This window comes from Rhipicephalus microplus, unplaced genomic scaffold (assembly GCF_043290135.1).
Source record: "Rhipicephalus microplus isolate Deutch F79 unplaced genomic scaffold, USDA_Rmic scaffold_72, whole genome shotgun sequence".
In the NCBI taxonomy this organism is placed as follows: Eukaryota; Metazoa; Arthropoda; class Arachnida; order Ixodida; family Ixodidae; genus Rhipicephalus; species Rhipicephalus microplus.
Genome location: NW_027464645.1, coordinates 1236111 through 1263544, shown reverse-complemented (window position 1 = coordinate 1263544; position 27434 = coordinate 1236111). Strand labels below are relative to the sequence as shown.

At 45.9% G+C, this 27434-nt stretch overlaps 1 protein-coding gene and 1 non-coding gene across 2 annotated transcripts in view; one reads left to right on the top strand and one right to left on the bottom strand.

Annotated features, from left to right (window-relative positions):
* LOC142790152 (glutamate receptor ionotropic, kainate 2-like) overlaps positions 1–27434 on the bottom strand; it is a 373661-nt gene that overhangs the window by 180814 nt on the left and 165413 nt on the right. The gene's annotated exons all lie outside the window — the stretch shown is intronic.
* Positions 5509–5581, top strand: TRNAR-CCG (transfer RNA arginine (anticodon CCG)). Its single transcript has one exon. It is a non-coding gene; the product is annotated as a tRNA-Arg (tRNA).

Genomic DNA, 27434 nt, shown 5'->3' with positions numbered 1-27434 from the left:
AGGGTAGGGCGGCGCGTTCGCGGCTCACGTTCTAGGCATAATTTTTCAAGGAGGCGTTGGTTCTACGTACAGTGAAAAAATTCTCGATGTCACGACGGTTTATTTGAACCCTATTGCGGACAGTAATCTGAGGAATTCTCTCCGCCGAACGACTCCGATAACAGCGCGTCACTCACTACACACAAAACCAACACGGTATCACTCGCCACGTTTATCTGAGCGCGAAGAACAATTCGCGCTAACACCCGGCTACAACCGGCAAAAAGCGAATCGCTTGCAGTGTGCTGCCATCTATCAGCAAACGTAAAAACCAAGCGGAGCAGCTTTGGCCAAGGTTTGAATGAGAAAATAGTGAGCCTGCGCTACTTTTAGCGTACAATGGATGTTGTGAAACGTATGTACTACAAAAGCACTGACTAATGCTATACGCACGTAAAACAAAGTGACTTTCAACTGCAAAGGTCAGGTTATAACCTTTAACTATCCAACGTGGCTGGAGAAAACATTGCGAAGCTGATACGTGCACTCTGCGGGCTATAAGTGAACACGCGAGTTCCCACGTGTTTTCACGAAAGCTTCGCGTCTCGCAAGAACGTATCAGATTTATCGCGTCACGGACAGTCTGGAATATTCACTTATGCACAAAACATACGAAGTGGCTTGTGTTCGTTTTTTGCTAATGCGTTAACACTGAGGCTATCACAGCCGAACAAGGGAGCGTCTGCCGTATGATTAATGTGAACTAGTATATTCTAGTTCACTACACTACTGATCGTCCTCGAGGGAACGCTCCTGAATTCCTCTGGGCGGCGCAACAATCTATGAACGTGTCAATACTCGCGGACCGTCGCGGAAATTTTTTTCATTATTTTTGTGACAATGCAGTGAAAGCTACAAACGCAACTCGCGCACAACTACCGCTATTTAATATAGTCCTACAGCTGTGTCCTAATTTTTCTTCGTCAGATATTAAGAATACTGCCTTAACTTTTTGCATGAAGCCCTTTGACACACGACTCAGCTCACAACAGTAAAATATCCGTATTTGTTTCAATTTATCCGCTGTCACTACGAGTTTTGGAGCACGTGAGGAGGCCGCATTTTTCACGTGTTCCTCGAACGCCAACTGGACACTGCGTCGACATGAAACACCGATCGCGCAGAGCCATCACTTTCTACAGCGGTACTGAGTGACTACTTCGCGTAGTAGTACGTGTGCGAAAACTCCGTCTCTCTAGTTTCCCCGTCATTGCCAATCTAGACGTGTCCAAACAGAAGAATATGACGCGGCCTCCGTGATGAGCTCCGGCAACGCTTCGGCACATTGCCAAAGAGAACGCTTATGTGAGACATGTGTGTCTGAGGAAGTGAAATACCAAGGAGGCTTCAGGCACTCCACACTAAAACAGTTCAATTTTACTTCCCATATTTTCACTGTGATTTACGAAAAGCTTTGATAGAATAATATTATGTTCAGTTCGTTTTGATGCCGTTCTTTCATTTTATTGTCCACATCGTTATTTAGTCTAAAGCGTAAAGGTAAACAAAGAAGAGGAAGAGGGAAAGAAAAGTGCAGTCCTGTTTCCCGGTGTCTACTGACTCAAACTCGTACTTTTTAGTATCTTTTACTGTTCCGTAGTTTTCATTTCTTCCACAAAAGAAAATCATACTCTTCTGCCGTTTTCAGCTGCGCCATTTGCAGCTTGCGCAAAATTGCAGTTTAGAATCGGCTTATTTATGCCCAGCGTTCGTCCACTGCAATCCTGGTGCAGTAGACTAGCTTTAAAAGCTGCGCCGTAAAACCCGAACGCTTCTATTTCATAAAAACACAAAAACAAAAATACGGACCGAATTGGATTGGATTGGATAAACTTTTATTTGGTCCTCCAAAACACAGATCACTGTGTTGCGGGCAGCTCCCACGTGGGGACTGAGATGCCAAGCTCCTCAGCCGCCTCGCGGGCTTGGTGGACAGCCCAGAGCTGATCTGCCAAGGATGAGCTGCGGATTGCCGCCTCCCATCTGGCAGAGGTGATGTGCGATAAATGAGCGAATTTGGTGCACTGCCAGAGCATGTGTTCTAATGAAGCTATTTCCCCACAATGTGGACAAAGATTACTTGGATATAGGTTAGGGTACATGATGTGTAACATTTTCAAAGTAGGGTACATCCGCGTTTGCAAAAGCCTTAATGTAAGTGCTTGGGGCCGGGTTAGATTTTTGTGAGGTGGAGGAAAAATCCTTCTAGACAGGTAGAAATGTTTAGTGAGCTCGTTATATGTTGTAAGAATTTCCCGGTTATCCCCTTCACCGCTAGAACGCATCCCCGGGGAGGCGCGGTTGGAGAGTTCTCGCGCCGCCTCGTGTGCTGCTTCGTTGAGATTGGGAGGGGAATCGTTGATTTGTCCAAGGTGAGCTGGGAACCAACTCAGAAGATGATGTGTTATGTTCTTGCCTTGCAGTATTTTTAGCGTTTGTTCACAGACCGCCCCCTTGGCGAACGCCCGTAGTGCTGCCATGGAATCACTGTAGACCACTTCAATGTTATCCATCTTGAGTGCTAAGGCGATGGCCACTTGTTCCGCAATGATTGGGTCTTTCGTCCTGACCGTCGCTGAGTTGACGACATGGCCAGCCCCATCGACTACCACTGCCACAAACGCTTTCCCATTGGCGTAGGAAGCCGCGTCAACAAATACGACCCCTCGTTCCTCGTTTGAGACTTGACGAAGTATAGTCCTGGCCCTCGCTACTCTTCTGCCGACGTTGTGTTCTGGATGCATGTTTCTCGGTATAGGAGATACCGTGATAGTCTCCCTGATGTTGTCAGGGATATCATTGTAATTGCGTCTGATTGCTATTGGGTTTTGGCCCAGCTCCTGCAGGATCATTCTCCCCGACCTTGTAGTAGATAACCTTGCAAACTGTGCTCTCTCTTGGGCTTCTGCTATTTCTTCGAGCGTGTTGTGTATGCCAAGCTCAAGCAGACGCTCGGTGCTGGTATGTATGGGTAGGCCCAGGACCTTCTTGATAACTTTCCTGAGGAGCACATTCAGTGTCTCGGACTCTGCTCTTGACCAGTTGTGCATTGCTGCCTCGTATGTGAAGTGACTTAGAACAAACGCATGCATCAACCTGATGAGGTTGTCTTCCTTGATCCCATTTCTTTTGTTGGCCACTCTGCGTATGAGGTGCACCGCACTGTCTGTTTTCCGAGTTAACTTGGCTATAGATTTGCTGTTGGCGCCGGTAGACTCTATCAGCATTCCCAGGACTTTGATGGAGTCGACCCTCTGGATGGCATCCCCTTGATTTGTACGGAGATGGATGTCTATCTGGTTTAACGGCTTCCATCCCCTGGGCTTTGGTCCCCGGCGTGCAGTCCGATAAAGCAAAAGTTCTGACTTACTCGAGGAGCACTTGAGCCCGGAAGGGCGAAGGTAGTCTTCTACGGTGTCAATCGCCTCTTGCAGAGCGCTCTCAATCTGCCCCTCGCTTCCACCTGTGCACCAGATGGTAATGTCATCTGCGTAGATGCTGTGCTTCAATCCTTCAATGCTCAATAATTTCTTTGACAGTCCAATCATGGCAATGTTAAACAGCATTGGTGAAATCACTGCCCCTTGTGGCGTGCCCCTTGCTTCTAGTTCGATTTCTGCGGTCTCGATATCTGCAATCTTCATCACGGCTTTCCGATCTGTAAGAAAGGACCATACGTAGTCATAGAAGGCTTTCCCTAGACCAAGCTTGGAAATTGCTTCGAGTATGAATGAATGGTGGATGTTGTCAAACGCTTTTTCTAGATCTAGGCACAGAATGGCTCTCACGTCTCTGGTTCCATTGTCAATGACCTGGTGTTTGATAAGCTTCAATGCATCTTGTGTGGATAGCCCTGCCCTGAATCCAACCATATTGTGTGTATATATGTTGTTATCTTCCAAGTACTTGTTTATCCTGTGCAGTATGGCATGTTCTGCGACCTTGCCGATACATGATGTCAAGGATATTGGCCTCATGTTGTCCAAGTTAGGGGGCTTTCCTGGCTTAGGAATAAGGATCGTGCTGGCCAGCTTCCACTGCTCTGGCACCCTGCCTTCTTTCCATGCTGAATTGATCATATCCCTCAGGGTTTCAATTGAATCGTCATCAAGGTTACGCAGGGCCTTGTTTGATATACCGTCCGGACCAGGGGCCGACCTGCCGTTGAGATCATGCAAGGCTCTTCTGATCTCCTCGATGTTAAAGTCGCCCTCAAGACCTGGATTTGGCGTGCCCTGGTACTGTCTACTTGGTGGTGCCAATCCTCTTTTGATTGGGAGGTACTTATGCACGAGCTGCTGGACAACTTGCTGTTCTGTAGTGCGCCCTATCTCTTTATGCAAAATTCGAGCGATGACATGCTTTTGATTTGTTTTGGTGGTGTTTTCGTTGAGGAGATGCTTTAACATATTCCATGTCTTGCCATTGCGCATCTGACCATCGACGGAGTTGCAGATTTCGTCCCATTGCTGCCTCGATAGTGCGCGACAATGTTCCTCGACTGATCTGTTTACCTCAGCTATCTTCTTCCTCAGTCTTCGGTTCAGGCGCTGACCCTTCCAACGGTTCAGTAGTGCTTGCTTTGCCTCAAGAAGATGAGCAAGCCGGCTATCCATTCTTTCAACCGGAAGATCTGTGGTAATGGTGGAGGAGACAGATTTGATGTCTTCTTTAATCTGTTTGACCCACTGCTCCAAGCCTTGTCTGTGGCCATCTTGTTCCCTTTCCATCCTTATCTTCCTGAACTTATCCCAGTCTGTGAAGTGGAATTCTCTCTGTTTTTTACGCTCCACGGAGAAGGTAGTGGCAAGAATGCAGTGGTCACTCCCTAGGTCTACAGCAAGGTTCATCCACTGGGCCTTCTTGATGTTCCTTACAAATGTAAGGTCCGGGGTGGAATCCCTGCAGCAAGATGTGCCAAGCCTTGTTGGTAGGCTGGGGTCTGTGATTAGGGTGAGATCAAGTTCACTGGCACTTTGCCAAAGTCGATTTCCTTTCCCAGTGTTGTACTTGTAACCCCATGTATGATGAGGGGCGTTGAAATCACCTGCTATGACGAGTGGACATTCCCCGGCGATATTAACAGCTTTCTTTAGAACCGTCTTGAACCCTTGCTTTTGTTCCTTTGGACTGCTGTATATATTAAGAATGAAAATGCTCTGACGGTTGCTGGTACCCGGCACGATCTCTACCAAGACGTGTTCCAATCGGCCTGCTTCTATCTTGAGGTCATGGGTTACGTGCGTTAGTTTGTTGCATACGAAGGTGCAGACTCCCCTCCCTTCAGTATCCCCTATTACAGGCCGGAATCCAGGCAACGTTGCTTGCGGTGAAAGGGTCTCTTGTAATAATATAATATGAGGCTTTTCTTGGTTGCTCCTGATATACTGCTGCAGACGGACCGAAAAGATTTTGTTTTTATATGTGAGCGCAGCGTTGGAAATGTTTATTGTAAGCGTCGCATGCATAGCTCCTGTGGCCAAATGGATACGGCGTCGGTCTCCGGAACCGAAGATTGTGGGTTCGAGTCCCACCAGGGGCGATTTATTTTTTTATTTCCATTTCACTCCATTTCTTTTGTCATGCACAATAAAAACGGACGAGGCTCGACCGAAAAGAGGCACTCGGTTCACTTGACAGAGGTGCGGGCTCAAATCGCAAGGCTTATGGGGTGACAGTGAATAGATTACAAAAAAACAATTGGCCCCATATCTGCATGTTTTTGCAAATGTCCTCGAAAGACGATAGTCTTGCGTGTGGAGAGAGTGAACAAGACATCTATTTGGTGTTCTGCGCAAGAAAATTAGTGAGTGGTAATCTGGAGGTGCTGCGTTAGAGTGCCTCAAGCGTGCAGCGGAGGCGAACGAGTGCATCAAGTCCCGTCACACGTGAGATGTGATCGCCATCTGGCAGTTTTTTTTAAGAAAACAAAGCTCGTGGATTTCAGACATGTGTGCGCGCCCATCTCAGAGGTAATAAGGTGTAGAACGCAAGGCGACGGGTAGGTGCCAGTCTCGTCTTAGCAAAGCGTTGGAAACACTCCCCGTTCCGTGCAAGCGTTGCATGGTCAGCGCAGCGCGATAAGCGCTACGGTCCTTAAAATTACTTATGTATGCCTTTTTTAGTAAAAGACGCACATGCAGAATATATACGTGTTGTTATGGTGTCCCAGACATGCGCAAAAGTTGTTTCTTAATTGACAATTGCACAAGCATGAACGCTCAATCTTGAGCAACATTGGTGGGCCCTGCGGATGGGGTCGGCCGTTTCAAGTACCAGATGCTGTCAAGAGTAGACAAACAGAAAAATGTACAGACAGACAGACAGAGAGACAGACAGACAGACAGAGAGACAGACAGACAGACAGACAGACAGACGGACAGACAGACAGACAGACAGACAGACAGACAGACAGACAGACAGACAGACAGACAGACAGACAGACAGACAGACAGACAGACAGACAGACAGACAGACAGACCAAAATTTTAGCGTCGAAGGTCCCCAAGAAAGACTATCGTCTTTAAAATGCAGAAACACCCGGTACGCACAATAGGCGTAACATTACTTCAAGCTTACATACTCAATAATATTGATACATTAATGCAACTCGTATCAGTGCAACAATATTGCAACCCTTTTGAAGGTACAATACATTTTGTGTCCTCATGTAGCTTGGTTGGTACTCTACTTAACCACTGCGCACTGAACAGAAGCAATAAACAGTCCAAATTTGTACCAAATCACCAATATTTATTGCAATACTGTGTGTTAACGTACGATTTGAATACTGCGCCAAAATCTTATATATTTACGATGTCTCACGCAAGCGTCGGAGTCATTCATTTTGCCAGCAGCGGTGGCACGTGTTCCTCAACACAATGGCTTCTCTTTTGACTTACACTCTGACACCAATAACTGTTGGGGTCCATCGTCTGAAAACAACGATATGATTGTGAAACACTCCGTAATGGGGAGCTCCGGAAATCTTTACCATCTGGTTTTGTTTAACATGCACCCAAGTACACGGGCCTCTGGCATTTCCCCTCCATTGAAACGTGGCCGAAAATCGATGACGTGATCTTCGTGTCAGCAGCCGAGTATCATAACCGCTAGACCACCGCGGAGGGTATTTATGCAGTCAGAAGTGGCTGTAAACATACCAATACGAAAAACATACAGGAACATTTATGCATTCACTTAAGGTGACTCCAAGGCCAAGGCCATCTTCTATTTCCTCTCAGCCGATGTACCGATGCCACCCGCCCCCTTCGAAGGCTTTCTGCACGTAATCTGGTTTAGCACTGCCTCCAAAATTGGGGACGCCTTTACCTAGCTATGCATTGCCTCTGTGGTTGGACAACTTTTGACATGGCTGCGATATGATGCGATGACGTCATCATGGGACGTGCCATCACGTGGTGTCAATGTGACGTCATGATGCTATTATAATTACGTCCTACGTTTCTATGGCCTGTGACGTCATGGTGACATCATATGGTGACATCATCTCGCGATGATGTCACCATATGATGATGATGATAATAATTTTTTAATTGCCTGTCCCAAACGCCCCGGAAGCGGAAGACCCTATAGTCAAAATTCGCATTTGATGAGGCACCTAAGGGCTTACAAGGGAAGTTTGGTTGCTCTGCGGAACTATTGCTAAAGGTAAAGAAATTTTGAAACAGCCACTTAGAGTTACCTAATCAGCCGAGACGCCGAGATCCAGTAATATTGAGAAATTCCTTAAATGTGACAGATATTGTAGATTACAATGTCCCGATAACGCGGTTCTTAAAGCGAGACTAGATTAATCCGCCGTGGCATGATTCAAAGACCGAGGTTGACACATGTTAGTTCATATATTTATTAATTTGACATTTGTACTGTCTCTGGCCAAACTCGAGAGAACACGAGATGAGGAACGTCGCGGACTCGTGAGCCTCGTTAAGAAACGCACGATATAAATTAAAAATGTGAGACTACAGAAAAAAGAGTAAAGAAGTAAAAAAGAGCATCTGTTTATCTTCAGGAGATAAAACTTCGATGAAGACTCTCGGCGGACAAGTTGCGAGCACGACGAAGAAAACCACGAACAAAACAGCGATCCACACCGAGTACTTTGAAAACGATTCAGTCCGTAGAGATACCCGATGCAAAGAACAGCGCAAAGGCTGCAAACTTTGCTTTCTCGATGAAAAAAGAAACATAGGACCTTGTTTCTGCCCTTTCTTCATCACACTTCTCTCGGTTTCCCGTTTGTTGAATGTCCGTAGCTGTACTCTCTCTAACCAATTTCTGTTTGCTGTGTCATATTTGTTTTGTTGCCGCATCAAAACAGACCGTTGCCACTTTGCTCTTCTCTAGTGCTCCGAGGGTTTGAAATCAGGCACTCGCCGGAAAGATAGCACCGGTAACTGTGCGCTGAATCGTGAACAGCACTAGCGTGCAGGCTCATTTCTACGCGTTTCTGAGTGCTTCTTTTCTGGCGTGCTCGCGCGTATGCACGTGTAGTTGTACGTTGCAAAAAAGGTAAGGCTGTCTAGAAGTGCAAAAAGTAAACAGCGGTACCAAACAAGACCGTGGCCGCACGTTGCGCGGTTGAAGAAAATTAAGCGAACTGAGATAACGGCTGCCCAGGTGCGTCGCGTAATAAGTCTTGATAAAGCCAAACCCGTCTTTTTTTTTTTCATAGGTACAGAAACACGCCTTGCTGTTGCTTTGGCATTTCTTGTACCTTTAAAAAAAAGATCAGAGCCGAGTAGAAGAAGCGTAAAAAAGTTCCCATTTGAAGAAAATAAGAGAAACGGGAGTGAGTACACAGTGAGAGAGAAACATTTTCGAAACAGAAAGTACCGTTTCGAGTAGTAGCCGCGCTTCGTTATTATCAGGTCGAGTTTCAAAACCGGAGGTGCAACACGGAGCACTACAGCTACACACGTACGCTCGGAGTATCAGCTACTCCTTTTTTTTTTTTGACACTCGGCAACATAAATTTCCTGTCTCGAGAGACAGAACATAGATAGTGCGGCATTGAAAAAATATACAGTTACCGAAATAACAATGAAAGCGAAACACTCCTCAAAACGAAGACGGTACAGCTTATCGAGATAGGCCGGGATAGCGAAAAGAAGGCTGCCAAAAAAAAATAATGACAAAGGAAGTCCAGACAGTTCGAGTCCGCGCTGACTTCTCGTACACAGAGTGAACAAACGCTCACAGCGCTGGGAAGCCGGTAGCTAGAGGCGGGGTGTCAGCGGGTGTTGTAGAAAGCGAATACTCTGTAACCCGTAAGGCATGAGAAATGGCCGCGGAGAAAACAGGAGGGGGGGGGGGGGGAGTGTCTGGCACGAACCAGGCGGAGAACGAGAACGAGAACGAGGTTGAGACAGAGGCAAGAGACGTAGCCGAGGAGGGAGGGGTTTGGTGGAAAGCTAGAGCCGAATGTGCGTGTACAGCTACTACTAGCACCATTACAATCGGCGAGGTAATATCATCGCCGAGCGTTGGTGCGGCGCGTTCGCTTCGCGAAACCTTGCTTCCGCAAGAAGGGAAGCCCGGCCTTACCGACTACTGTAATAAGAAGTGGCCCGCGAGTCGCACCGCCTTGGAAGGCTCGTAAATCAAGCGAGTGGCCGATATGAATCACCTCCCTCCATTACCTGTGATACTCTCTTCCCCTTCCCCCCGCACATCCTACTCTCCCCAGTACTACGAGGGCACTTGTTCCGAGACGCTCAACTTTGTGCTTGAAGTCCCTTTTTTCTCCTTTATTTCCCTTCCGGAGGCCGAGGCAGCCATACCTTGCGAGATATCTCTGGCAAGAAAGCATGCCTGTTCGCATTCCTCATCTTGTTCTGTAACTGTCGTTTCATTGCTTCTTGCTCTTTGTTCTTTCTTATCCAGTGTTTTTTTTTCTTTTTCATAACTGTTGTTTACGTTCAAGCATGGAGCGTAAAAGTGGAAAGCGGAGCAATTGTACATTTTAGAAACTGAATCGAAATTACACGATACGAGCAAATGAAAAAACAAAACAAAACAAACGTAGATACACGTAGAGGACGGTTCACCGGCGCCGATTTTACGATTACCTCACGTCGCGTTCGACGTGCGCTCTCTTATACTTACGACCGCTGAGCCGTACACATGCGGTACGCAGCTAAAATCTTGATGTCGCCTATAAAGACGCGGACGCGCGTTAGCGTGTTCCATTCTTTATATTTATTTCTTCGGGACTCGGGATTAGTAGCTACACATTACCTCTTCTACTCACTCGTCCACCCTTTGCTGCACGGTCAGGCACTGACGATGATTACACTCTCGGTATTTCGTGTGGCCGGGAATAGGCGATTTTATTTTTTTTTTTCGGCAAAAACATTCGTCGAAAAGCAAAAAAGAAAGCAACGTACCACAAGCCGGGAGTGCTGTGCCCATCAGGGGTAAGTAATTCGCGTCATTTACCCCGCCTCCGCAGAAATAAAGCTTGCGAAGAAATATTGGATGTGGGGCGCAGTGCAAGCCCTGAAAAATCAGCTTTCGGCGAAGTTTCAGCGCAGGAAGTTGCTGTACATAATACATAAACCATGAAGCTTTAACGGCTGAGACTCGAGGCGGCCGTGGTTAAGGTAGTGGCGAGTGTGTTTGGAAGTTGGCGTTCCTCAAACGTGAGGCGCAGATAGGTGCGCAAAACGCTGCAACATTCAGCGTCTGCATTTTTGTTCCTTTCATACATGCATACGTTTTTCAACTTTTAAGTCTTTGCTGATAACCCAACATAGGGTTACAGTGAGGTGTTGTTCGCTCATTGCTCTATTACCGAAATACAATGATCAATAACACCGATGGAAGTATAGAGTGTAGTCAAAATGAACGAATCCCCATTATCCCGTCATCGTTAGTTGTCAAGATACTATAAACGAAACGTACCTCTATTTTCTAAAATAATCTGCGTTGGCTTGACCAAACATAATGTCATCGTACTGTTAGCAGAAAGAAGAAACACAACAACCACAACAATAACAACAAAACCGAGAAGAAAACAGATTCCACAAGACACTACTTCACTTCATACACAACATGGGCCTAACAGCAGGTATTTAACACAAAAATATTACGCCTTAAAGGCAAGCCTTTATCGCCATACAAAAAAAGGCAAACAAAACAGGACTCTTGTAAAATATAATAAATACTCGAAATTAAAGATTAAAAAAAACAGATACAATAGAACCACATTAAAAAAATTGCCCGCAGCTTCCCTCGGGGGAACACTGAGGAGGATGCGGAGCATATAATTGGTTAACGGGGTGTTAAAGTGCGACTTACTTGGGTCGATGGCTAAATTGGTTAACGTGGTTGTGAAATGGGGTGTTAAGTTGCGACTTACTTGGGTCGATGGCTAAATTGGTTAACGTGGTTGTAGGAGGGGGTGTTAAATGAGTGAACACGTACACACGTATGCGAAAGGGCGGCGCTGGTCGAAGGGACGTCGATCATTGTGTTTGTGGATTCGTTGGAATTCATTTCACCGCGACCTTGGACGTCGACGCGCCGTACAAACCAACCGACGAGCGGCAACTGAGCGAGCGAGCGCCGACCTTGAGTATATATACAGTGCGACGGCGCATGCACTGTCAGCTGTTGAATGTTCTCGAAGCGCGACGCCACGTGCGCGTCCACTGGAGAATCAGGAGAATTGTAGATGTCGAACGCTGTGTGTAGAGGAGGAAGGGTGCACAGATGGTGGAGGAGTGAAGCGCGCGCGGTGTGTAGAGGAGGAAGGGATGCACAGATGGTGGAAGAGTGGGCGACGGCGCGACGGCGCATGCGCGCGCGTCAGCTGTCGAATGTTCGAGAAGCGGTGCGGACGGCGCACTACAAGGCGCGAGTATAAGATGCTTCCGCATCTAAAATCAATGCGCACGAAGAAAACAAATATTGCGCGACGCGTTCTTTTAGGATCAACAAAACATGTGTCCACCTCGGTGGTAGAGTTGCTGACCCGAAAGACGCCTTGATCCTGTGGGACATTCGCATGGTCTGGAATTTTCATGGAGGTGAAATTTTAAAGGTTCGCGCACTCTTCGATATCCGTACCCTTAAAAAAAAACCCATACTCGGAATTTCCGGAACTCTCCACTGTATTTTATTTCTAATCATGCCCAGGTCAAAGGCTGGCTATATCCTGGAAAGTAGACGAAAAATGTCTGGTTTCCTGGATATACCAACCACTTTAATCGGGACATCATTAACAGTGATATGTACGGTTCTCCTCACCATAATATAGCGATTTTCGCGCGCGAAGCCACAGCTATTATATTGATCATTAGCAGTAGCAGTAGCAGTCTAACTACGCCCACTACAGGGTGAAAGACTCTCCCATGTTCTTCCAAATGACCTGGTCTTGTGCTTATCATAGTATTATTATCCCTGAAACGCACGTTTAAAGGGGCAGTCTCAGAGACGGCGATTTGTTTACTGGGAATGCGACAGTACAGAACTCTAACATTGCCCGACAATTTGCTTTCTCTCATCCTTTCCCTCCCCCTATTTTTCAATACCAGGATAATTTTAAAACAAACTCCTAAAAAGTATCAAAAAAGACATTGCTGCATTCCATAGAGGTGCGGCGTCAAAACGAAGAACGCATTACAATTCACGCAGGCTTGTTCCCACAAAGGAATGTACCAGCTCGACCGCATGCCCAACCTACAGAGCGAATCTGCCTCTGAGCTTTCGAAGGTCTTCCGAGCGACCACATTTCTCGTTCTGTCAACTTTCAAAAAACCGCCTTTTGCGGCAACTCAGAACCCTCAACTCCTTTCCACACCACTCGCCAGCCGCGGTCCTTCGCCGTATACCGCCTGGTCCTTACACGATGTGTACAACTTGTACACGCAGAAAAACCAGCTAGAGTGGCCACAGCTACGAAGCCACAAACTTGGAGACAAACACAAAAGCACAACGAAGACAACGGCCTCGCCCACCAGTGACTGGCTGCAAACAACGCAGGGCCCACTTTCCACAGAAAAGGGCAGAGATGAAGAAGAGAGCGAGAATAGTCTTGAGAAATGAGGTGATCTTCATTCGCTTTAACTATCGGAAAAGGAGTAATAGTGAGGACTATGGTTTAGGTGTTAGGAATCCAAGAAGTAAGAAGATGAGGGGAGGATTCTCTCTTTTTTTTTTCTAGGGCATCCTTTCTCATGACACAAGCCCGAGCCAAAGCTCGAGCCAAAGCCGACATAATCTCTTAGCCAGAGACCGATCCCGCGGGGTGTTGGCTCTCGTATCACGGTTCTGCGCTCTAGCAGCTACGCTCCGCACCTATACTTGTTTGTTCCCGGAGGACGCGCCTCTCTTGAAAGAGTGTTGGGGAGAAGTACAGAATTGGGCTATCGTGCGCGATGCAACTAAGCTACAATGCAGAGAAAGCCACTTTCGTAAAAACACGGCATGTCAAGAGAAAAGACGTACAGCCAACGAAAAAAAATATATAGGAGATGAGTGGGATTTCGATTTGTTAGCTCGCTACCAACCCGTTGAGTGGATGGCTACGAACATTATAGGTAAAAGTAACAGCAGGTAAGCGGACAACAAAAACACAGAAAACTAATGAAAATGACAGATGAAGCAAGAATGGTAACAAAAACGAAAGTACACTAACCTGAAGTACGATTGAGATATGAACAACGAGGAGTGAGCCTGGTCAACTTAACTCTCTCGTAAAAGTATATATTGCAGTATGATGATCGCCGCTTCGCTAATAAATCGTCCATCATCAGTATTGGCAGGAACATAACGATTCCTTCGGACTGTAAGATAAGCGCTGCAGCTTGCAAATGATGAAAACAGTCGAACTCAAAACGAAAACTAGCCGCGACCACTCATTTGCATAGGTGAACGGCAATGAGCACTAAGTTTTTTTTCTTGTTTTTTATAGAACTTGCATTTACCGAAAAATACCAAGAGCGGAAACATTTATCCAACCTCGTAAAAAAACGTGGACAAGTGCTCGTCCATGTGTAGCGCTTTCGCTCTTTGCCTGCTGACATCGTGTTCAGAGTGCTTGTTTCTCGGGAGAGGAGTAGTTCTGATCACGCCTCTGAGCTCCTCGGTGATTTCTACCTCAGCCTCCTGCGGGTTCCTAGATCTATTGAGAACTGATTAGATCGGTTTGAGTATCAGCCTACCCACTTGCGTGGCCGTTAGTATTTCTTTCCATCTATTCCATGGTATTGTGCATGCCTAGGCTCATGAGTTTCTCGTTTGAGGCGCTGTTGGGTATACCTATTTAGGGCAACCTCGACTAGCTTTATGATAATAGTGTTGTACTCGTTCAGCCCGTCCTGAGATCATTGGAGTAGACCTGCCACGCAGATGAAGTGACAGAGAGCGAATACGTGTGTCCTCACCATGGCCCCTCTCTCGATTGGTGATTCTCCTTAGTTGCCTGAAGATTTGGTCCGTTTTGTTGTAAATATGCTGCATTGAATTGAGGTTGCTACCTCCTGCTTCGATTTGGAAGACTGAAATTTCTAATTTTCCGACCTGCTTTCTCGCGGATCCGTCGTGATAGCGCGGGATAATCTTGGTTTCCTTCCCTGGGACACAGCCCTTGGGTCTTCGACTCCTAACACAATGTTTTCGGACCAATGTTCCGACTTCACCACTGAAATTCATAACCCCGTTTCGCCAAGGGTGCTTTACACAATGTCTATTCTCTACTGTATCCTAATCTCCGTTTGACCTGTGTTGCCGTTGGCGCTGCGTATGGTTATATAAGCAACGTATATCGCAAAGGGTATACCTTCTATCCGCTTCCATTGCCTCACGACTCTGGTCATTACTAGATTGAATAACATGGGTAAGAGCAGAGCTCCTTGTGAGGTGCCTCTGTTTTCCAACCTTAGATGTTAATTCTCCTAGCAATAGGCTCACTTGTCTACCCCCCAGAAACGCCTTCACTATGCGGAGAAGCCTCTGGCCCTGGCCGTGTATAGAACCTCGAGGATGGCCTTGTGATTTATGCGATGTAGTAGTATTATTGAGTATAAAGGTAAAGTCATTCGTAGTCGTTACTTGGTATTTTATAATAAACTTGTGTACGTCGCAGCAAAAGAGCGATGTTTTTTTTTCATTCGTCTTTTCGGCGCCATTCGCAAGTTTACTATGCAGTACCAACAAGCTTGAACGCTCACGTTGTCAACTTATATTTACTGTTAGGTCTTACCCTACTGTAATCATCTTCAATGAGAGTTCTTTCTTTAGCAATTTCTTTTGCGTTCTTGCGTGTATGAGAAGTAAGCGTGTGCAAGTTTAACCATCCATAGTGATATTCGGAAAAATTAAGCAAGGAAAAAAAAAAGACACGACGAACTGCAAGTAGAGGGCACTCAGCCAGAACCTTTCGTGGTCCTCTTTGCGCGTCCTCCTCCTGCTTTCGTGCGAGGCAAAACAATTAAACGTTATAAAAAGACACTTCCCTCGAAGCTATTGTTCCTCAAAAAGAGATGCATTGCCAACAGTGAGCCATTTTTCAGAATGAAAAAAAAAAGAAGCTCATAAAGTAGCGAAAATAAGTCGCTGCCGAAAGACATATGCGTTCGCGCTTTCAACCTTGGCCTCTCGCAAATTCACTCATGCCGTACCAGTCTTAACAATAGCAGAGATAAAAAACAACAGTCGGAAAGTTCCATGCAGTGTTTCTAAAGGGAGCGCGTAGACAGGACTAAGGAACAGCCGTAGGCATCGATGCATAGTTTATTGTTGGCAGCATTCACAAACAAAGCTTAACATTTTCTATATTGTATAATGTCATAATTTCGCGCATCTAGTTCTTCAGTCAGTCGATTTGCACCCTTTGAATGATAGCGTGTTAAGTTGATAATTGTTGGGACTTTATCTGCCTAAGCCACAATATGACTATGAAACATACCGCCCTGGAGGACCTCAAAAATTTCGACCACCTGGTGTCGTTTAGCTTGCACTGTGATTGCACAGTACGCAGTAAATGCATTTTGCTTCCATTGAAATGCCACCGCCGCGGGTGGGATTGAAACCATGATCGTATGATCAGCCGCAGAATGATCTGCAATGTTATCCCCACTTACACTGTGCGAATCAATTTGTACTCGCTGTTCTGACAACGAAGTGAACTTTCTACAGAAATGATGTCGACACTGTGTCTAGTATGACAATTTCTGACGTGGAACAACAAATAGCGAGCACTGCACGTGATGTCAAGGACCCGGAGGTGATGGGTTCAACTTCCATTCACCGGGCTTTGTTTTTCTTTGTCTTGTGATTGTCCGTCTTTTCTGAAGTAATTTCCGTGACGGAAATGCGTCAGTGCAGTATTGCTGGACCCCTGCATGAAACACTTTCGTGTTAAAAAAGGGCTACGAGTACCTACGCGTGTAGAGTGACAAATTCGAGTCGGCGCCAAGCGAAGGGCAGAAACAAGGAGTCCACGGAGCCCTGAAGAAGGACGAGCGACGATGGCCGGAAAAATAAAAGCGAGTAGCGGAGAGGAGGTGGAGGAAAGAGAGAGAAAGTGCTCGCTAGTTTCTTTGTGCGGATCAACTCGAGCGTGCATGACGTAACAAACGGCCAACCCCCATCGTCCCGCCACGTGTTGTCGTGAGCGCACTTCGTCGACTGTGACGACAAACTAGGAGAAGGACGCAGAGAACTCCGCGATAAGGGCAAAAAAAAAAGACATATAAAGCAAGCAGTGTTTTTCAGCGCGAGAAAGAAAAAGAATAACGGAAAGTTCCAGAACAAAAAAAAAGTATCTCCCTAAGGCTTTGTATGATTTGTTGTTGCTCTTGCTGACGCTTTCACGATTCAGCTAAAGCTATACCTTTGAAACGAGGCCAGGAGAAGTCTTCTCCTGTGAATGTTCGTTTCTTGTTTTTTTTTTTCTTAACCAAGAAATCATCCACCATTCCTCCTTCCTCGCTTTCTTCTCTCACATCTAAGCGCCACCCATGCCGCCTATGCTGCACTTTCGCTGAGTAGTCGTCGTATTTCTTCTACTCGTCGCTATCATCATGACTCTACTCACAGCTGAGCAGACGCCTCCAGCTTACACACACACACACACACACACACACACACACACACACATATATATATATATATATATATATACATATATATATATATATATATATATATATTCTCCGACTTTTTGTCTCGTCTCTGCTACACTTTCTTTTCGGACAGTGGAGCAAAAGCAAAGCAAAAGCAAACCAAGCGGACGTAGAAGTACAGGATGTACACAGCTACAACACTCTAGTCTATTTTTGCTCCTCCGGGAAATAGCGCGAAACAAACGCACCGCGTACAGTGACGCGTTCGCAGGGTCACTGGCGTCGCAAGGCGGGTTGTAGTTGTTTCCTCGCTCGCAAGCCATCTCGGTGTGTTCCGTTTAGATACGGTTAATTTTTGGTTCTCTCTCTTCGGGCTCTTTCTTTTTTGTCTGGCTCGTCATCTATTGTTTTCCCATGACTCTTCGCCTTTCGTTGGCTCAAAAAGCAGTCAAAGCCGTCTTGTGCTTTTTGAGGACTACAGGTCTATGTGAACACCTTTACCTTTGCTGCACACGCATCAGCCCATTGACGGACAATGCTTTTTTTGTTCTCTTTCTCTTCTCTTTCCTCTTTCTCTCTCTCTCATCTTTATGTCCCCCTTCTCGTCCCCCAGCGTAGAGTAGCAAACCAGGCACGTGCCTAGTTAACCTCTTCGCCTTCTCTCTTGTTGTTCTTGTCCTTTCTTCCTTCCGGATAAGCATTTTCGCGCACACGCCATAAAAAGAAATGCTGAGTATTCCCTCATCCCGCACCCTAGGTGCTCTTCGTATACGTCATTAGGCAGAGTCCGCTGCGTCGGTTAACGCGAGTTGTTTACAACGGTAACAGGACACGTTGCCGCTCACTCTGCCTTCGCTATGCCTTCTCTATATCTCTTTTTTTCTCTCCATCTTTTGATCTTCGTTCAAGTTTCCTCCCAGTGTGTTCACATCTCTTTGTCCTTCGAACTCCGGAAACTTGCGTAGCCCTGTCACCGCAGGAACAAGCTTGTAAGCCTCTTTCACTAGCCCTCATGCACGTCATTTAATTCAGCCGAGAGTGTGCGCGAAGCTCCATTCTTTCATCGTTCTTTCTCTCTATTCCTCTCGTTTCGTGATTCCGTTAACTTTTTCTTACACCTGCCACTATATGCGCCCCGCAAGCTACGCACCTATTCACGTGTTTCAACGTCGGATGTTAGTTTCCAGCTCGGCATTTCATTTCAAACGTCGGTGCTCTACGAAGCCGTTCTCCGCACTTCGGTAACATCCACAGCAAAAAAAAAAAAAAAAAAGCCCTCGCAATTCGCTTTCCCCTTCGAAGCTGCGCGTAGTCAGTTCACTGACCTCAGCGGGAGAATACGTCACCCTTGACGTGTAGGTACTTTTTGTCGCCTAATTCTCCATTCTCGCCTCGCCACGAATGGCCGGAATGCGCTGAGATACGGCAAACTACGTCTTAACATCTTTTCCTCTTACTTTCTTCTGACGAAAAAAAAAAAGCGACCTGCTACGACTGAAACGGTATGAAAGGTGTGTAGAGCGGAGCACGCGTGCATTGACATTAAAGAACGTTGGACAGCAGCGACGCTTTCGGCGTTTGCACAAGCAGCACCATTCATTTTCGTCGTCACTGCACCGTCCCGTTAATTTACTCCTTCAGCGCCGCGAAAGAAACTAATGAACCAACTAATGTAAAAGATGCAAAACGCTGCACTTCGAGTACCGCGAAGCGCGCTTTTAAGTATAGGCCGCGGAAAGGTAGGCACTACTTCTAGATGTTTTTATGTGTTTTATTCGCGTTTTTGCTTTGTTTGCAGAATGAGGAGAACAGTGTTTTGCCTCGCTCCCGCATCGAGTCAAAAAAGTGCGTGGCGTGAGGGAATTAAAGGAATATTCAAGCTGCCTAAACGATCATCGTATAGGTGTAATTTAAGCCTGAATTCTTGTCGCGTGTGACTCAATGGCACCTGTTCTTCGAATACGGTTTTCCCTATGTTAAACAGCAGCATGAAGGCGCCAAGTGTTTTCAATAAGTATTGCCTAATTATTGATGTGTGTTCGCACGCTCGAACGAATGCAGCTCTCAGAGGCATTTAGACACAGGGCATTGCAATTTTACCCCGTCAAATATCGACTTGATGAACTCCATCGATGATATAGGCGAAATCTCAGGTGTTTCTGAAATCTAAGTAAACCAAGACAACGCTGATGCAGCTGCTATGCCACAGAACTTGTTTCTGATATTAACTGAGCAATTTTCATATGTTAGCCTCATAAACATTCATACGCTAAAATTATCAGATTCCTATATCAGAGACAATTGTTACTAGGCCAGATGCCGCGCCTTTTACTAAATTTTATATCGCTGTGATAATTGAAGGCCTAGCAAACTGTTTAAAACCAATTGCTCATGCACGTTCTAACAAAGCACGCGTAAAAAAAATGACTTAGCAGCAGAACATTATGCCTAAACTGATAAACCCAGCAGATATTGAGGATGCCTACGAACGGGGGAAAGGCGCAGCAACGCTCATCAGCTACATGAAAGTGCGTAAAGCATTATATACCGGCCATGGTTATTATTGATCGCATCATTGTGTCAGTAGTTTGTTCGTCTAATAACTTTAGGGGAATAAAACGTTGAACAACAAATATTATATCTTCGTTCATACGCAACAGTACTACCACTCGATTTTAATTCCACGGCGCTAGTATATGCAATATTTCTAGCTTTCTTATTTTCTATTCTTGATTACACTCGCACGAATCGAGTCCGCAGATGGTATCAATATGAGCACTCGCTCCACTGAGCTCATGGTTAGAAAGAAAAATCTAACCTTCTGTTGCAGCTATGGCTAACCCTAAAAGCATCGTGCCAAGCCGTTTGATTCGCGTGCGATGTCATAAAAAAAGTAAATGAAGAGTTGTTAATGTGGCTGAAATTCGTTCACACTTACTAGCTCGCTCAGGAATCGGTCGAATTCCGAACAACCTAGATTCAACCATGGCACTGCTGTGAAAATTTCAAAAGAACACCAAAAACAGTGCTGTTTCGGCACTGATACTATCAGAATGAATTGTTGCAGTACACGCACCATAAACAAAACCCCTGCGACCACCCCCGTTATTTTTTAACTAATGACGCGGATGTGAACCGAGACGTAACGACGCTGTTCATTGATTTCCTTCCCTTTGAACACCAAACGTCCTTACAGTCGTTTCAAACGCACGCACACACACGCACACACACACACACACACACACACACACACACCACGCTGCGTTAGAGAATGACAGTTCTAATTCTTTCCTCGATCTCGGTCGATTGATATTAGGCTCTGAAACAACAACGAAACAGATTTTATTCAGGCTCAATATATTATAACGGAACAATAACACGCAGTCATTTGCTGAAATCTATCTATCTTTCTATCTACCTATCTTTTTAAATGCGAAGCAATTCTTAGCAAGCTTCGGCGACTTTGAGCGTTTCTATCTATCTATCTATCTATCTATCTATCTATCTATCTATCTATCTATCTATCTATCTATCTATCTATCTATCTATCTATCATCCTTAGAGGAGCAGTGCAACACTGGGCCATAGTAACACGTTGCAATGAAGCCAACCTTATTTATTTCTATTATGTTAATGCAAAGACTTCTATCCACGAACGCTAGCTGGTCAGACAAATATCGAAATTAAACACATTGGCTATTATTCTAGAAGCATGTTGTCTTCCTGCTGTCTAGAGAAAGGGAGAGTTCAAAGAACAATCTGTTATGAATTATTGCCATATTTATTTCTTGATTTACTTTGATGTTAGCAGTTTTGAGCGGTAACAGGCATTTCCTTTCATATAGAACATGTATACCCAGAAACAAAACCAGCGAACCGGCTCCCAACCAAAGAGAACGTACCACAAACAAAAGAAATGTAGGTTATTTCACTAAATTCACTAGAAGCAGCTCGAAACAAAGATAATGTAAGACTAACCGAAACAAGCTATATCTGTCTCACGTAGGCGCAGAGGCGACGATTCACAAGAGACCTCGCGAGCCGTGAATGTATAGTAGGCACACTTTATTTACTTTTGCACTTCCAGAACTTTCAACTAGGGTAAAATGTACATGCGTATCTCTAAACTCCTCCTGTGAACGTATACACGCCCGGCTGCGTAAATGTTTCAGTACTTTAACGCCGTTGAACATGCCCTAACTCGTTTTCAAACTTACTCCGCTCTGAGTGCTTTGTGAGAGAACCAGAACCTTCATTTCTTTGTGCTCCTTGTTGAGAAATACGGCAACTATGGCACTAACACCGTTGTCTCCTGGTAGTACCAATACGCGCTCACCAAAGAGAAAGATGCCTCGGGATGTTTTGTTCTACTAGTTCTTCGTGTGGGTAGAAGGAAACAGCGCACCCTGAAAAGTAGATAGAAGAGTTACCTCACATAATTCAGCCACAAGACCCCATTTAGGGGCCTAATTTTGTACGATGGTGAAAACAAAAGTACGCCAAGCGAGCTTGCACGCTACACCGGCAGTTTCTGTCTACTTGGAAATTGAAGCAGCTGCGCTACTTTTCGTTTTTTTTTTTCATACGATTGCAAAATGAAATGGTCTTAGCGAACAAGATAGGAAGGCAGCGAATTATTAACAAGCGTTGTGGATGAAGTAAACATATATATGACGTGAGGAGCACCGCCCCACAGAAACTGTAAGTTATTTCAGCCCAAGGCACAATTATAAAAGGACCTGAAAGGACAACGGCTTTTCGTTTATGTTTATAGCAGGAAAAATAAAATAACAAAGGCCGTCGCGGCCGAATAGCGTTAAAAATGAAATTCTTCACTGGGAGGTTTTTAGCGAGGTCGATCTCATTTATTTTCGCAAACTAAGGCCCACTTCCCGAAACACCACTGGTCCAGCGGTCACCAATAAAGCACTAGCACTGCCTTCTGATAGAACTCAATCAGCACGTTTCCTTACACACATAAGCACGCATTTACAGAAAGCAGGTGGCTTTCTCTGTTGCACGTCACGCACCCATACCAACTACGCGTCACCATTACAGCGATTCCCATTTTTGTCCCCACTCTGCCGTCATCGGACGGCGTTCAACCAGTGACGTTGCGAGGAGTTTAGGCCAGGCGCAGCAACTGTCACGTTTCTTGCGATGTGTTTAACACGGGAGCATACATCGCGACTGTTCTGTTCCTTGCTAGTGCTTTTTCGTAGTTTCTTGCGGCCGAGAAAGAGGCATTTATTGTGTTAAAAGACGAAGAGCTAGCTCTCAAGGTTCTGACCTCCTACTCGCCCTTAGGGAAGGCAAATGAGTATAAGGTAAAATAGCGTTCTGGTTATGAGGCTGAGGATGGCAGGATATGACGTCAAAGAGCTCCGGACACTTCAAGAAAATAATCGCCAGCTGGACACTGGGCACAGCTAAAAAATGAACGTCATCTTCGGGGATTTTACGTTCGCAAAACCACGATGTAATTATCATCAACGCCGTAGGACGGCTGCGAAAATTTCGATCATCTGGTGTTTTTAACCGTGCACAGACATTGTCCACTACAGGGGCCTCTATATCATTCTGTCTCCATCAAAATGCAAATGCTGTGGTCGGGATCGAACACGCGACCTCGGAGAAGCAGCCGAACACCGGAACCACTGCACAACCACGGAGGACTAAAAACTTTAAAGAGGGCTTGAAAGATGCCACATAATGAAAAAGTAGCACATAATAAGCGCCGTATCTATGCGTTTCCTATATTGTAATGTGTCCTTTGTGCACATTTCATGGTTTTTATCTGTGTACCAAATCCTCCAAGCGTCCGTTTTAACATTTCGCGTACTTTTTTTTAACCAGCCAAGCTGTAACGTGCGGCCCCAGTGTTTTTACTGGGTTAATCTCGATGGTTCATTAAAAGATTTTTCAATCAGTGATTATGTTTGTTGGCTACAACTAATGTTGCATCTTTTTGGCCATAACCATAGATTATATCTTAGTCGGTCTTTGCATCCTATGTGTTCACCTCATTTTTAGTGAAGCATAAGTGAGTAGCGGGGCTTGGCCATTTTTTAGATGCGGAGCAGCTCTTGCTCGCGATTATGTCACGCGCCCATAGTCCACACTCACTACGCATGCGCGACTCTCCCCTTTCCTCTCTCCAACAGCTGCGCGGTACTCTCTCCACTTTTCTCCTACCACATAAAGCCCCTACCACCTGCTTGCGCCAACTCCCTCTGTTGCTTGCGCTCGCTCCCCCACTGCGCTAGGGTGTCCCCTCCTCTACCCTCTCTCTCTGCTCTCCTACGCTTCCCCTCTCCTACCTCACTACGCCGACGCAGAGAACGCCTGCTAGCGAATTTTTCGATGAAAAAAAAACTGACTGCTATCACTGCACAACCACGATGCTCCGCATCAGGCCAGTGTCCTCTTCGGTTGGATGGTGTAACTTTTGTGGGATATATGCACTGAGAGTTGCTTGGGACTTAACGAATTTCGGCTTCGCCTCGCCCTGGAGAGGTTCACTGTAGATCTGATCAGGCTGTAAACTGAAGCAAAGATTTGAAGAGAGCTTGGAAAATATTATACCATATGCTGCCGACAACGGTCTGATCGGGCCCGTAGCCAGGAATATTTTTTGGCAGAAGGGGGGTGGAGGTGGAAGGGCACTTTTCGAAGGCTTTGAGAAACACCTAGTTTCATTATTTATTCTCGGTAAAACACCCCCCAACCATTTGAATTTTGAGAAGTCGGAGGGGAGATGGCTCATAGGGCATTCTCCTACGGGCCTAGATCCGCACAAATTACCAAAAGGCCATTTTCTGTTAATCATTGATGAACAAATTTTGACAAATGTCCTGTCAGTGGTGGTCCTTGAACAGCTTATCATGGCCGTGTAATGCGAGTATTGAACTATATCTACAGTGCTTTCGCAGAAATAACCAAGGGAGTACGTGACTGACTTGGCTAATGCCTGGGCGCTCTCTTTCACATAGCTGTTCCATGTCGGTTTCAGTATCATTTTTAGTGCAACTACGTATCATAGTAGTGATAGATGGCTCGCACATATGAATGCTCGATCCGCGTCGGAAATTGGTATTGCACAGTAAGCTATCGTCAAAAGCAGCGTTGTAAACAATGCAAGCTTCTTTACTTACCCTTTTCTTCGATGTCTCCAATGTTGTACAGAAACGAAATTCGGTGCATTATTCACTGATTGGAGCAAACCAGCCTTTTAATTAATTTCATCAGTAGAACAATCTTTCAGTTGCGGTGTACGTTTAGATAACACCCACGGCTTATTTGGATGCATTCGCATTAGGTACACCATTGCCGGTCCAATTCTTTCCGGCGAGACTCTCTTTTCCTTCACGCGGCAATCGTAGCGAGATCTCTTTTCGCCTGAGGAACACACCCCTACAACCGCGGAACGAAGAATGCGATACCCGACTAGCTAAGTATGGGCGGAAAACAATAAATAAACGGTGCCTTCATATTGTATCTTGCGTGCACCGCAGGTATCGTATGCTTTTCTACTGTTTTTTTTCTTTCAGTCATGGTACCGCTGCCTCGGAACACAAACCCAATTTTTTTCCCGCACACCCCGGTCGACCACCAGCCCGCCTCCCGTTGACCCTTCCGTTACCCATCGCGTCTGCCTCGGGTGATTCCATGACGTTTCCTATCTCGCACCCCCTGTTTTCGTCTCCTCTCTCTTTCGCGTTTCTCGTACACGCCCAACAGTTAGACCGTGTCGCGGCTAATGGCGGCCTAAATGACTTCGCCGATCCGCTGCTGGCACCCGCATCGCGATACGCTGCAACTCAGCTTCTACCCCGGTGCCCTTTACCTTACACGGCCTTGGCATCTCTCCCTCAACGCAGCCACACAACGCGCACACATGGTTGCCTCCGAAGACGTCTGCCAACAAGAACAGAGCTAGGCCTACACACAACAGACGACGAACGGCTGCCATCGTCTGCTCCTGAAATAGAGCTAGGCCTACACAAAACAGACGACCAAACAAAAAGGTCCAAATGTTTCGCAGAGAAACAAGTGCGGAACCAAAAGGAAGGGCGAATCGGTTAGAAGACAACTCTAGTCATGTTCGTCCGAGCGCCCTTATTCCCGCATTCTGTGTCTTTCGAAGCTACGGTTGCCCCTGTTGGTAGCCGCCTCACGGACGCGATGCGATGGCTGCCACATCAGTTGTGGCTGTTGCTTCTCTTCCTTTGTCACTTTATGATTTGCTTTCCTTGGCTCTCCTTCCTCCCGTGGTGCTGTGGGACCACCATGTTCTGTGCCGTCCACTTCCATTTTCGCTTGTGCTTGCGACAGTTTCCGGCCCGTCCATCGGGTTCTGATTACGCCTTGTGTTTAGATTGGGCGGCAATCTGCGCAGAAGCTCGGTAGAACCGAGCTTCGTTGTTAGATGGGTTCATTAGGGCTTTAGTGATGGGACCATTGCTAGTGTGTTGGCAATGGCCCGCCTTGTTTGGGAATTAGAAGTTCGGCCATGACTTTCTGCGGAAGTTAAAGCTGTGTGTTAAGAACGAGTGTAGCAATCCTGCTAAGAAAGCGCAAATGACTTAAGATGGGTTGGTAGCCCACTAACCCGGCGTTTTCTTTCAAAATAAAAAAATTTAGATATATCGAATGAACAAAAGCTGGTCGAGCTGTTGCTTTGTTATGTTTGTTTTGCATCAGCGCGAAAAAATTCAATGTCACCTCTCTTCTCAGAAGCAGGACAAAATAGTGTCTTACTGCAAATTTGTTTGATTTCTTATTTTTCTTATCGCTATATATAGTCAACAATTGCGATTGGTTTCGTCGCTGAAGAGCTAATTCAAAAATAACTTCCTTGAATACACCCAGATTTCGATCTGCCAAGGGTGCTTTTCGGCGGTACTTTTTTCAAAATTAATCTGGAAGAAAAGTTGTGCATAATGCGTGATAATTCTGAGGACACAAAATATATCCGCCGTGCTGTTACGTCGTAATAGGCTGGTTAACATGCGTATTTGTAAATCAGGGTCAAAAGCACACTTCAGCGAATGGAGCCCATTAAGTATAGATGCGGCCGCATATATCTGTTGACTTTAGTTATTTCAGTAATGTTCTCGTTGTTGTTTTTTTTTTGTGCCTTCCAGGCTTATGCCCTTGGTCATAGAATATTGCGTGTTTAGAAAAATGGGGTGCAGCAAAATGGTCCCGAGTTCTGGTGATTGAAACACATCTGGAGGGGGCATCTTTGGGTGTCATAGCGAGCGCAGCTGCACAGGACATGTTTAATGAGATCTTCAATTCCAAAGGAGTCGTATGTGGAGGTGTACGCCATTTGTATGTCAAACTAAACTTGCACAACACCCCGGGCAAGTAAATGGTAATGCAAGCTGTTGTAAATCCACGAAAAAAGGCGTATTAAACCTGCAGCTCACTTAATCTTCATCGATGTAATTGCGCTGCTCTGCCTCCCTCATCAGCACTATGTTACCGCAGCAGATACTCCTACATTCGACTTACGTCACCTGAAGATTACACTCACCCAAGTCTGACGGATACGATCTGTCTGATGGCCACCTTCTCATTGCCTAATGCTTCCTCTCGCGCTGGCGCGTGAACAACCAACCACGGATAATTAAACCTTTGCGCACGCAACACGAACACACAAATGAACCGACTAGGCTGCCTTTCCGTATTACTGCTACGAATGTTCTGAGAAGGTCTATCTGTGTCATCATTGCTGATCGATCAACATGGCGCTTATCATTCCCAGTGACCGCCTATTGGCACAGACAGCGAAGGAACGGACGTATTACCTGTGTGGGCATGCGTTGGTCGTAACCGCGTTTTGTGCCTGATAGCCACACTGACACGGCGAGCAAGGAAAACACTTTCACGTCACAAAACGGCTGTCGATGGATGAAGCTCGATCACTTTGAGCAAAGAAATAAACTTCAATGGAAACAATGTAATTACAGGGGTTTGACGTCCCAAAGTGACCATATGATTTTGAGAGACGCCGTAGTGGAGGGCTCCGAAAATTTCGACCACCTGGGGTTTTTTAACACGCAACTAAATCTAAGCCCACAGGCCTCAAGCATTTTGACCTCCTTCGAAAATGCAGCTACCGTGACTGGGATTTGATCCCGCGACTTGAGTGTCAGCAGCCGAGTGCCTCAGCCACTGACCACAACGGTAGGTACTGCATGCTGCAAAGAGAGAAATAAACGACAACATAATGCTCAACTTGCTACCTCAGCGGGGCGGACCACAAGCTGAAAACGTTAAAAATTAGGACGT